The sequence below is a fragment of the Phyllobates terribilis genome, unplaced genomic scaffold (assembly GCF_046119375.1).
Source record: "Phyllobates terribilis strain yellow unplaced genomic scaffold, ASM4611937v1 Scaffold_5__5_contigs__length_657084704, whole genome shotgun sequence".
Taxonomy (NCBI): domain Eukaryota; kingdom Metazoa; phylum Chordata; class Amphibia; order Anura; family Dendrobatidae; genus Phyllobates; species Phyllobates terribilis.
Window position 1 is genome coordinate 200,870,573 of NW_027362765.1, and position 13,245 is coordinate 200,883,817.

Below are 13,245 nucleotides of genomic sequence, written 5' to 3' on the forward strand. Positions count from 1 at the left end.
TTGGGCTAGGGTTAGGGTTGGGATTTTTTCAGAAGTAAAGAAAAAAAAATGACGACGATATGGCGACTAATGTTGAGCAAGAGCTCGCTACTTGAGTTTGCATCGGGTGCTCGAGTGACATGCTCGAGTCTCCGCCCCAAATGTTTTGCAGCTGTTATACAGCCAAAACAACCTTGCGGGGATTGCCTGCCATGCACGAGCGATCCCCGCATGTTTTTTTTGGGTGTCTAATAACCGTGAAACATGCGGGGCAGGGACTCAAGCATGTCACTTGAGTACCCGCGATACTTGGTGCATACCTGAGTACCTGATGCAAATTCAAGTAGCAAGCACTTGCACTCAAGATTAGTGACAACTTATTCAATATGATGACCTAATGTTACCAAATTCTGTGTCGTACCTCTGGGTTTAAAATGTTCACTATACCCCTTGATAAAATCCTTGAGGGGTCTAGTTCCAAAATGGAGTCACTGGGGGGAGGTGGGGGTGGTTTCCACTATTTAGGCACATCAGGGACTCCCCAAAAGCAACATGGCATCCGCTAATTATTCAAGCAAATTTTACATTCAAAAAGTCAAATGGCGCTCCTTCCCTTCCGAACCCTGCCATGTGCCCAAACAGTGGTTTTCCCCCACATATGGGGTATCGGCTTACTCAGGAGAAATTGCACAACAAATTGCATGGTGCAATTTCTCCTGTTACCTTTGTAAAAATGCAAAATTGGGGGCTGAAAAACATTTTTGTTGAAAAAATGTGAAAATTTTATTTTTACAGTTCAATGTTATAAACTTCTGTGAAGCACCTTGGGGTTCAGGGTGCTCACCACACATCTAGATAAGTTCCCTAAGGGGTCTAGTTTCCAAAATGGGGTCACTTGTGGGGGGTTTCCACTGTTTAGGCACATCAGGGGCTCTCCAAACGTAACATGGTGTCTGCTAATTATTCAAGCAAATTTTACAATCAAAAAGTCAAATGGCGCTCCTTCCCTTCCGAGCCCTGCCGTGCGCCCAAACAGTGGTTTTTCCTCACATATGGGGTATCTGCATGCTCAGGGGAAATTGCACAACAAATTTTGGGGTCCATTTTTTCCTGTTACCCCTGCAAAAATAAAAAAATTTGGGTCTAAAGTAACATTTTTGTGTAAAAAGTTAAATGTTCATTTTTTTCCTCCACATTCCAAAAATTCCTGTGAAGAACCTGAAGGGTTAATAAAGTTCTTGAATGTGGTTTTGAGGGGTGCAGTTTTTAGAACGGTGTCACTTTTGGGTATTTTCTGTCATAAAGACCCCTCAAAGTGACTTCAAATGTGATGCGGTCCCTAAAAAAATGGTTTTGTAAATTTTATTGTAAAAATGAGAAATCGCTGGTCAACTTTTAACCCTTATAGCTCCATACTAAAAAAAAATTTTGGTTCTAAAATTGTGCTGATGTAAAGTAGACATGTGGGAAATGTTATTTATTAACTATTTTGTGTAACATATCTCTCTAATTTAAGGGCATAAAAATGTAAATTTTGAAAATTGCGAAATTTTCAAAATTTTTGCCAAATTTCTGATTTTTTCACAAATAAATGCAAGTGATATTGAATAAATTTTACCACTATCATGAAGTATAATATGTCACGAAAAAACAATCTCAGAATCAGTGGGATCCGTTGAAGCGTTCCAGAGTAATTACTTCATAAAGTGACAGTGGTCAGAATTGTAAAAATCAGCCTGGTCATTAAGGTGCAAACCACCCTCGGGGGTAAAGGGGTTAAAGTACACTCTGCACCCCATCTTGAATGAAAAAAAAAACAGAAATGTAGAGATTTTTGCAAATTTATTCAAAAACAAATACTGAAATATCACATGGTCATAAGTATTCAGACCCTTTGCTCAGACACTCATATTTAAGTCACATGCTGTCCATTTCCTTGTGATCCGAATCCCAACAGTGAAACATGGTGGTGGCAGCATCATGCTATGGGGTTTTTTTTCAGCTGCAGGGACAGGACGACTGGTTGCAGTGGAGGAAACATGAATGCGGCCAAGTACAGAGATATCCTGGATGAAAACCTCTTCCAGAGTGCTCTGGACCTCAGACTTGGCCGAAGGTTCACCTTCCAACAAGACAATGACCCTAAGCACACAGCTAAAATAACAAAGGAGTGGCTTCAGAACAACTCTGTGACTATTCTTGACTGGCCCAGCCAGAGCCCTGACCTAACCCCAATTGAGCATCTCTGGAGAGACCTGAAAATGGCTGTCCACCAACGTTCACCATCCAACCTGACGGAACTGGAGAGAATCTACAAGGAAGAATGGCAGAGGATCCCCAAATCCAGGTGTGAAAAACTTGTTGCATCATTCCCAAGAAGACTCACGGCTGTATTAGCTCAAAAGGGTGCTTCTACGCAACACTGAGCAAAGGATCTGAATACTTATGACCATGTGATATTTCAGTTTTTCTTTTTTAATAAATTTGCAAAAAATTCTACATTTGTTTTTTTCAGTCAAGATGGGGTGCAGAGTGTACTTTAATGAGAAAAAAATTGACACTTTTTAGAATTTAACAAATGGCTGCAATGAAACAAAGAGTGAAAAATTTAAAGGGGTCTGAATACTTTCTGTACCCACTATATAAGATATCTTCCAAAAGTTAAGTTACTCTTTAAATGTTTAATAAAGCTCCTGCCTAGGACCAAGCAGTACTGTGATTCCTGTATGGTCTGCAGTCTGATGATGGCTGGTAAAAACTCCTAGCATCTCCTACCATTGTTAAGGACATACTGGGAGTTGTAGGTTAATGCGATGCAATTGTATTTGGGGCTGACTTGACACTATACTTGATTGCTGAAAGCTTGGCAATGTATTCATGTACTGATGGAGGCTCTGGTGATGTATTACTATACTGACGGTGGTTGTAGTGATGTATTACTGTGCTGATGGTGGTTGTGGTGACTTATTACTGTACTGATGGTGGTTGTGGTGATGTATTACTGCACTGACTGGTTCTGGTGATGTATTACTGTACTGACGGTAATTCTGGTGATATAGTCATGTAGATGTTGTAATCTTTAATTTATCAGACTTGATAAATAAACATTATAGGGTCAGTGTGCTGGACTAAAAATACTGCTGTCTGAATGTCTGTCATCTCAACAAGAAATTGACTAAAGCCCCCATACACTATGGACAGCTGTCCAATCGTTCAGCCGGCAGCTATCTTGCCTGGCTCTCCCATATACAGGATTGGTCACTCTGCTGGGTGTTCTTGTGTTCTCTAGCAGAGCCGTTGTTAGACATCTCTGGCTGCAGCTTATCACTAAGAGAACAAAAAGATCTACAGTCTGAAATAGGACATGCCGAATTCTTATCTCCCCTGACAATCATCAGTCAGAGCCACCCATACAAATTGGACTGTCAGTGGAACCTGTTGATATCAGCGGGTTTGGCCAAATTTAGTTTAATGTGTATGGTGGTCTTAACTAGTATCTGAAGGGTATGGGCACTGTCAGGATATGTGTACACGACTTCTTTTAGACATCTGTGAATGCGAATCTGTGAATAAATTGTTTATTTATTTTTTTTAAATAAACTATTAAGCGGCTTCCAAACAGAGGCCGTCCATACAATGGACTGGTCACTTCTTTTTGCCACTTCATGTTTTAGGAAACCTGAAATGGTTAAAAAAACTCAAAGAACTGAACATATGAACAGCGAGTCGTCTTGCAGTGTATAAGCTCTTTGTTTTTAGCATATATTTAGCACTTTTTACTGCGGGTTACAAATTGGTTCTGCCTGAAAAAAAAGCTGTGTGCACATATCCTTAGTCTGACTGATCAATAGGGGGCGTACCATTTAAAGTGCCTAAGGCAGCATGAATGCTAAATACGGCCCTGGGCGTAGGTTCACCTTCCAGCAGGACAAGGACCCTAAACATACTGCCTTTGATATTCATGTGTTTGAATGGCCCAGTCAAAGTTCAGACCTAAATCCCATTGATATGTGAAAAGACTTGAAAAATACTGTTAAGCCCCCGTCTCACATAGCGAGATCGCTAGCGAGATCGCTGCTGAGTCACGGTTTTGGTGACGCAACAGCGACCTCACCAGCGATGTCGCTATGTGTGACACTTTGCAGCGATCAGGCCCCTGCTGTTAGGTCGCTGATCGCTGCAAAGTGTCCTGGACCATTTTTTGGTCGTTGCTCTCCCGCTGGTCAGCACACATCGCTGTGTGTGACCAGCAGGAGCAGCGATCAGGCTGGTAACCATGATAAACATCGGGTTACTAGGGGCACACGCGCACCTAGTAACCCGTTGTTTATCATGGTTACGAGCCTGCTAAAGTGAGCGGTAACCTCCCGCTCACTGTAGCAGAGTGGTAACCATGATAAACAACGTGTTACTAGGTGCGCGTGTGCCCCTAGTAACCCAATGTTTACCATGGTTACCAGCCTGCTCCTGCTTCAGCAGGCAGGTAACCAGGAGCAGGACATCGTGGAAAGATTCTTTCCACGATGTCGCTGCTCCCCTGATCGTGGGTGAGCCTGCCTGTTTGACAGCTCACCATCGACCACACAGCGACGCAGCAACGATCCCTGACAGGTCGTATCGTTGTCGGGATCGTTGCAGCGTCGCTAAGTGTGACGGGGCCATTAGTGTTCACAGAGGCCTCCATCCAATCTCACTGAGCTACAGTTAGTTTGCAAAGAATGGGAAAAAATGCAGCCTCTAGATGTGCAAAGCTGGTAGAGAAGTACCAGAAAAGACTTGCAGCAGTTATTGCAGAGAAAGATGGTCCTACAAAGTATTCACTCAAGTGGGCTGAATACAAGAGCACATCACAATTTACAGATTTATATTAAAATATTTATAAAACCATGTATCATTTCCTTTACACTTCACAAATGCTTGCTACATAAAATACCAATAAAATACATTTAAGTTTGTGAGTAAGGTTAAGTTCACACGATGCGTTTTTGATGCGGAAACGCTCCGAAAACGCTTGTTAATAGGTCTGCCAGGTATAGCAATGCGAATCCAGATGTGCTGTGCACATGATGCGGAAATTTCCACTCCGGATTCGCATTGCAGTAAAAACCGCAGGATGACCATTGTTTGGGCATTGAATCGCAGCAAACCCGCAGGTATAATATCTATACCTGCGGATATGCTGCATTTCAATTAAAGTCAATGGGCGCGAATTTGCGCTGGAAACGCGCTGCGGGTGGTACCCAGGTCGGGAGAGGAGGACTACTTCTCCTCTCATCCGACCGCCGCTCTCGCTGATAACAGTGAGAGCGGCGTTGACGGGAGGAGCAGTAGTGTGGTCTGCCCAGCCCGCTGTAAAAAAAAGAAAAAAAAAGTAAAAAAAATAAACCTCTATACTCACCTGTCCGGCGACCCCCGGCAGCGATCCTGTCCTCCCGACGGTATACTGTGGGGAGAGGGCTCGCTCCCCACAGTATACTGTGCTTCCAGGACCTACGCTGACGTCACCGATCAACTGAGCGGTCTCGTGACCATCAGCTGATTGGTGACGCCAGCAATCAGCTGATGGTCACTAGACCACTCAGTTGAACGGTGACGTCAGCGATCAGCTGATCGGTCAAGTGTCAGTATACAATGCTGTCTTCTACAGCAGTGACATCAGTGATGGCTGATGTCACTGCTGTAGAAGTGACCCGGATCGTCGTGGGACAATCGTTGGCGGTACGTGGACTACGTCGTTGACGGCGGACAGGTGAGGGATATGGTTGTCTGTTATTTTACGTTTTTTTTTTCAGGAGATCGAGGGATTCGGGAACTGGGAGGGTAATAAAAAAAATTGTAGAGCCATGTGTTTTTTTATTTCATTAAAATGCTTTACTCTGGTTGTGTCTTTTATTGAAAAAGCGGCGACCATTTTACTACGGAGTTAGTAATGGGGGTGTCTTATAGACGCCCTCCATTACTAACTTGGGCTTCACGTCAGCCGCCAATACAAGGCTGACGTGAACCCCAACTCCATTACCCCACTCGCCACCGCCACAGGGCAGTGGGAAGAGCGGAGGCTAAGTGCCAGATTTGGTGCATCTTATGGATGCGCCATTTCTGGGACTGCTGAGGGGTTAGATTAATAGTCGCGAAGGGGGCTAGTATCCATGGCCCCTTCCCTGGCTATTAATATCAGCCCGCAGCTGTCTAGTTTATCCTTTGCTGGTTAAATTTTATAGGGTGACCCCACGTAAAAAAAATTCTGGGGTCCCCCTGTAATCTAGCCAATAAAAGCTAAACAAACAGCTGTGGGCTGATATTAATAGACAGGGAACATTGTTGGCTAATGGCCCCTTCCCCGGCTACTAATATCAGCCCCCAGCGGTCGGCTTTCCCTCTGCTGGTTATAAAAATGACACGGGAGCCCACGCCATTTTTTTTTTATTTTATTTTAGGCTCTGTGCCCATGATCCGGACATAGCAGCGCTTTGGACGCATATTTTTGCTGCGTCCAAAACGTTGCATTCTATTGAACGCAGGTAAATCCACATGTTCACTGAAGCATGCGTACAGTGGTGGCCAAAAGTATTGGCACCCCTGCAATTCTGTCAGATAATACTCAGTTTCTTCTTGAAAATGATTGCAATCACAAATTCTTTGGTATTATTATCTTCATTTAATTTGTCTTCAATGAAAAAACACAAAAAGAATTGTCCTAAAGCCAAATTGGATACAATTCCACACCAAACCTAAAAAAGGGGGTAGACAAAAGTATTGGCACTGTTTGAAAAATCATGTGATGCTTCTCTAATTCGTGTAATTAACAAGACCTGTAACTTGCCTGTGGCACCTAACAGGTGTTAGCAATAACTAAATCACACTTGCAGCCAGTTAACATGGATTAAAGTTGATTCGACCTCTGTCCTGTGTCCTTGTGTGTACCACATTGAGCATGGAGAAAAGAAAGAAGACCAAAGAACTGTCTGAGGACTTGAGAAACCAAATTGTGAGGAAGCATGAGCAATCTCAAGGCTACAAGTCCATCTCCAAAGACCTGAATGTTCCTGTGTCTTCCGTGCGCAGTGTCATCAAGAAGTTTAAAGCCCATGGCACTGTGGCTAACCTCCCTAGATGTGGACGGAAAAGATAAATTGAAGAGAGATTTCAACGCAAGATTGTGCGGATGGTGTATAAAGAACCTCGACTAACATCCAAACAAGTTCAAGCTGCCCTGCAGTCCGAGGGTACAACAGTGTCAACCCGTACTATCCGTCGGCGTCTGAATGAAAAGGGACTGTATGGTAGGATACCCAGGAAGACCCCACTTCTTAACCCGAGACATAAAAAAGCCAGGCTGGAGTTTGCCAAAACTTACCTGAGAAAGTCTAAAATGTTTTGGAAGAATGTTCTCTGGTCAGATGAGACAAAAGTAGAGCTTTTTGGGAAAAAGCATCAACATAGAGTGTACAGGAAAAAAAAAGAGGCATTCAAAGAAAAGAACACGGTCCCTACAGTCAAACATGGCGGAGGTTCCCTGATGTTTTGGGGTTGTTTTGCTGCCTCTGGCACTGGACTGCTTGACCGTGTGCATGGCATTATGAAGTCTGAAGACTACCAACAAATTTTGCAGCATAATGTAGGGCCCAGTGTGAGAAAGCTGGGTCTCCCTCAGAGGTCATGGGTCTTCCAACAGGACCATGACCCAAAACACATTTCCAAAAGCACTATAAAATGGTTTGAGAGGAAGCACTGGAGACTTCTAAGGTGGCCAGCAATGAGTCCAGACCTGAATCCCATAGAACACCTGTGGAGAGATCTCAAAATGGCAGTTTGGAGAAGGCACCCTTCAAATATCAGGGACCTGGAGCAGTTTTCCAAAGAAGAATGGTCTATAATTCCAGCAGAGTATTGCAAGAAACTCATTGATGGTTACCGGAAGCGGTTGTTCGCAGTTATTTTGGCTAAAGGTTGTGCAACCAAGTATTAGGCTGAGGGTGCCAATACTTTTGTCTGGCCCATTTTTGGAGTTTTGTGTGAAATGATCAATGATTAGATTTTTGCTTCATTCTCTTTTGTGTTTTTTCCTTGCAAGCAAATTAAATGAAGATAATAATACCAAAGAATTTGTGATTGCAATCATTTTCAGGAAGAAACTGAGTATTATCTGACAGAATTGCAGGGGTGCCAATACTTTTGGCCACCATTGTATTTACCGCATTCTATAAATTCTAGTGGTCAAATTTCTGTTGCGGAGACTAGCGACTCCGCAAGAGAATCTGACATGCTGCGGTCCTGTAAGATGCGCTGCATGTCAGTGTCCACGGGTGATTCGCAGCCTCTGATGCACGCATAGGTAACATGGGATTTCTAGAGATCCCATCCACTATGCTGTAGCATCTGGACGCTGCGGGTTTGACGCCGTATAAACACGCAGCTTCAAACCTGCAGCGGCTCCTGATCAAGGTCATGTACCCAAACTCACCCGCAGCGTGTCAATTTCTGTAGCGGACACGCTAGTCTCCGCTGCAGATTTTGACTGATTGAATTGTCATTATATGTGGTGGATTCATATGTACCGACAACAAAAGTGCGGCATTAGAACACTGCGTTTTGGATGCAACAAAAATATGCTGCGTCCAAAGCGGAGCTTGTTGCTGTTCATGGGGACGTAGCGGCTAATGAACTAGCTGTGAGATGTTATTAATGGCCAGGGAAAATGTTTGCAAATGGTACCTTCCCAGGCTAAAAATACCAGCTCACAGCAGCTGTATAAATTACATGAATAGAAATGCTAATGAAGATTGGGTGAATGGGACTAGCTGACACCTAGCTCTTTTGTTTGGTTATGACAAGGTGTCAATCAGACCTTTTCATGACCAAACTTAATTAAAGTAAAGTAAAGAGTTAAATAAACACACAGACACATAGTAAACACTTTATTTGAAATACAACAGACATTTTCTTTAATCATTCAAATTAACCAATATACTCACCCCAGTTCTGATGGTAATCCAAGGTTTAAGCAATGTCCCACCAAATAACTTTATTTAGCTCCAAAAAGCATTCATTGATGTACAAAAACGCTTCAAAAACGTGTCAAAAATGCGTGTAAAATCCTCATGCGTTTTTCCTGCCAAGGAGATGCAGAAACGCTCATGAAATTTCTGCTTCAAATACCCATCGTGCGCACATAGCCTTAAGGTGAAAAAAATGTGGAAAAGTTCATGGGGTATGAATACTTTTTCACTGTTAGGAAAGTTTAGATTTTAACTGTTATATTAATTGATCTGGACAGCCTATTGGGAGTATAACAGATTTAGTAGCGTTAAGTTTGTAAAATGATACCAGACAATGTGGAGAAAATGGACAGAATGGTAGGGAGCAATATCTCCGGATCAGAACAGGACACAATTACATCATCAGCGTACAGGCCTATAGAATGTGAACTTTTCTCATCTTGAATAACTTTTATTTGATCACAGTAGCGGATAGATTCTGATAGTGGTTTCATCACCATTGCAAAAATCACAGGTGATAATAGGCAGCCCTGCCGAGTAAAGTTTGTTATTTGGAACAGAGAAGACAGGAATCCAGATGACAAGACTCTAGCCCTGTGATTAGTATACAAGGCCATTACGACTTGTTTAATAAAGCAGGATAGTCCAAATTTGGAGAAATATGATATACCCAGTGCACCCTATCAAAAGGTTTTTCAGCATCCAGGGAAAGGAGTGCACTGGGAACCCAGGATTTCCCAGCTATATATAGCAAGTCAATCATGCCTCATGTACCATCACTAGCCTGTCTAACAGCAATGAATCCCACCTGATCTGGAGAGCTCAGAGACGGTAGAATTCTATTAAGTCTATGAGCCAGTAATTTGGAGTATATTTTGAGGTCACAATTGAGTAATGAAATTGGTCTAACATTTTCAGGCTTGTGGGTGTTTTACCTGATTTTGAAAGGGTGGTTATTGTAGCTTCTAGATTAGTTGAAGAAATATGTCCCTTATTTTGCCAGTAAGAGAAGAGTGTAAGGAGGTAGGGAGATATTTGCGGTAAGAAAGTTTTATAATACTCATTTGAGAGTTCGTCTCGACCTGGAGCTTTTTGGGATTTAGTTGTTTTAATAACAGAGATGATTTCTTTAGTGGAGAAGGGACTATTCAACCATTGCAACTCATCCTGCTTGACCTTAGGAAGGTTAATTGATTCTAGGAACCCGCATATATCCTTTGCTTGAAGTTGGGGTGTAGTAGAGTCTGTGTTAATCCCTCCCACCCATCTGAGCCTGCGTCAATAAGGCTATGTGCCTACGATGCAGAAATGCCTTGGATTTTTCCTGAGCGTTTCTGCATCTCCCTGGCAGAAAAAAACGCATGTGGATTGTACATGCGGATTGTATATGCGCTTTCCTGCCAGGGACAAGCGGAAGTGAAGCGTTCTTCACATGCATTTCCGCATGCGGGTGTCAAGTGCTTTCCAAGCGATTTTAGCATCACTTAGAAAGTGCTTGACAACTTGGTCACACTATATAAATCCATGCAACCGGCATGGATTTATATAGTGTGACCGAAAGAATGGTAAAAAATAAATATTATACTTACCTTCTGATGGCCCGCGGTGTCCTTGTCTTGCCGGCAGCTGGCGGTAGACTAAAGGACCTGCCTATGTCAGCGGTCACGTGACCCGTCACATGACTAAATGACGTCACCGCAGGTTCTAGTCTACTGCGAGCTGCCGGCAAGCAGAGAAAAGGACGCCAGGGGCCATCAGAATGTAAGTATAATATTTATTTTATTCTTTTTTTACAGGTACTATGGTACCTGGGTCCGGAGGAGAGTCTCCTCTTCTCCAAACCCGGGTACCATCCGCACATTGAAACGCATGGATTCTGCATGTACAGATCCAGTGATGCGGATTCCATGTGTTCCAATGCAAGTCAATGGCAGCGAAAACGCCGCGTTTCCACAAAATAATTGGTAGTGCTGCGGATTTTTCCGCAATGATAATAAGCAGCGGAAATTTCCGCAGCATGTTCACAGCACATGCGGATTATCATTGGGGAACATGGCAGACCTTCTACTAAGTGTTTTTTAAGTGTTTCTGCAGCGGAATTGCCGCTGCGGAAGCGCTTAAAAAACGCATAGTGGGCACACAGCCTTACAGAAAATTTTTTTTTTGTGCATGCGGGATTTCACTTATTCCCATTCCTTATTCCTATACTGTAATTTAGTATCACTGGCGCAAAGGGGTGGCATGATTACTTTTGATTTACGCTTAATTGTTCGGATCTTACAGCAAGAAAATGGCAGAAGGTACAGCAATAAACGTTACATATTTTGAAATGGCTGACCAAGCCCTATTTCAGGATACTGTTAGAATACTACAAAAAAATCACCTGACAGATTCACTTTAAGGGTTTTATTAAATCTTTCTACCAAGCCATCAGTTTGTGGGTAAGACTGATGTACAAAGATGCTTGATTCAAACCTGGTAACCTTTGACATAAATGGAGTACCCTGATCCGTTAGAACCTCTTTATGGATCCCCACCCTGCCAAACACATGTACCATCTCTCTTGCAATAGTTTTTGTAGCCATATTTCTTAGAGGTAGAGCTTCTGGATATCTGGTGGCATAGTCTAAAACCACGTTCACACGTTCAGTATTCGGTCAGTATTTTACCTCAGTATTTGTAAGCCAAAACCAGGAGTGGGTGATAAATACAGAAGTGATGACGCGTTTCTATTATACTTTTCCTCTGACTGTTCCACTCCTGGTTTTGGCACAGCACGCCGATACAGTTACACTCTGCAGCAGAGCAGGGAGACTTGATCTCCCTGCACTGCCACTCGGCCTCTATGGGGCCCTTAAGCAGCAGGGGAGGGACCGGTGCCAGCACCAGTCCCCCCCGCCCATCAACGCAGTTTCAACTGTATCTGCTGGATGTCAATACAGTTAAAAGCAATGATGAGACAGGGAGCCCTCTCCCATCATTCCCCCTCTGACGTCACTGACTCGGAGCAACGGGGAATAAGGAGAGGTATTGTATTTTATTTTTAATGGGGAGTGCATTATACTGTATGGAGGTCTATGGGGAGTGCATTATACTATATAGAGGCCTATGGGGAGTGCATTATACTATATAGAGGCCTATGGGGAGTGCATTATACTATATAGAGGGCTATGGGGAGTGCATTATACTATATAGAGGCCCATGGGGAGAGCACTATACTATATAGAGGCCTATGGTGACTATATTATGCTATATAGAGGTCTATGGGGACTGCATTAAGCTATATAGAGGTCTATGAGGAATGTAGTATACTATATGGAGTACTATGCAGTGCATTACACTATATGGAGGCTATTTAGGGGGCCATCATAGTGTTGGGATTACAGTGAGGGCCATCATACAGTGTGGGAGGTAATATGGGGTCTTCATACAGTGTGGTGGCCACCATACAATGTTGGAGCCATCAAATAGTGTAGGGGCATTATACCCTGTATAGGAGAGTATCATACTGTGTAGAGGGGAGCTGTACAGGGGGAGACTTGGGACATTATTAAATGTTAAGTGGGCACTTATAGTTATAGGGGAACTCAGGTGATTGTGACTATCAAAGGGGCACACAGAGGCATTATTTGCTAGGGGGCAAAATGTGGGCTTTGTTTTTTTATGGCACTTGCACGGGGCATTATTATAGTCTAGAGGTTTGTTTTATTATCTAGATGGCACACAGTATCACAGCAGGTGCAGTAATAGGGACACATATGGCAGCAGCGGATCAGCATTGGGTTATAAGTAAGATGAGGCGATTGTGCAGGTTGGGAATAGATGGGGACGTTGCTAGAAACGTGAGAAGTCAGATGTGTCCTTGATCTAATCTCTGCAGACGAGTCGTGGCTGGAGAAGTTGTCATGTCGGTCTGGGCCAGATGGAAAAGTGAACGATTCCCACAGAAAGAACGTCATCTGTAAGTCACTAATTCTAATTGTACTGTAACCTCTTTAGTGTTCTGCAGGACTGGTATCTACCACTAAATGGTCACCATATGACGGTAATATCAGTGCTTTGTATAGATATTTTTTTAGTAATAGCGCGGTCATCTGCTGATGTCTCTTACATCCCATATTAGGGTGCACCAACATAGTTGTAATCAGGGTTACCTGGTTAGGGGCCCACTCAGAAGTCCCCCCCCCAGAACCAAATCTCTTGCCTGCCTGAGCCAGGTAATTGTAGGGACACTGGTGACCATACGCTATCCTAGCCATACGTACAA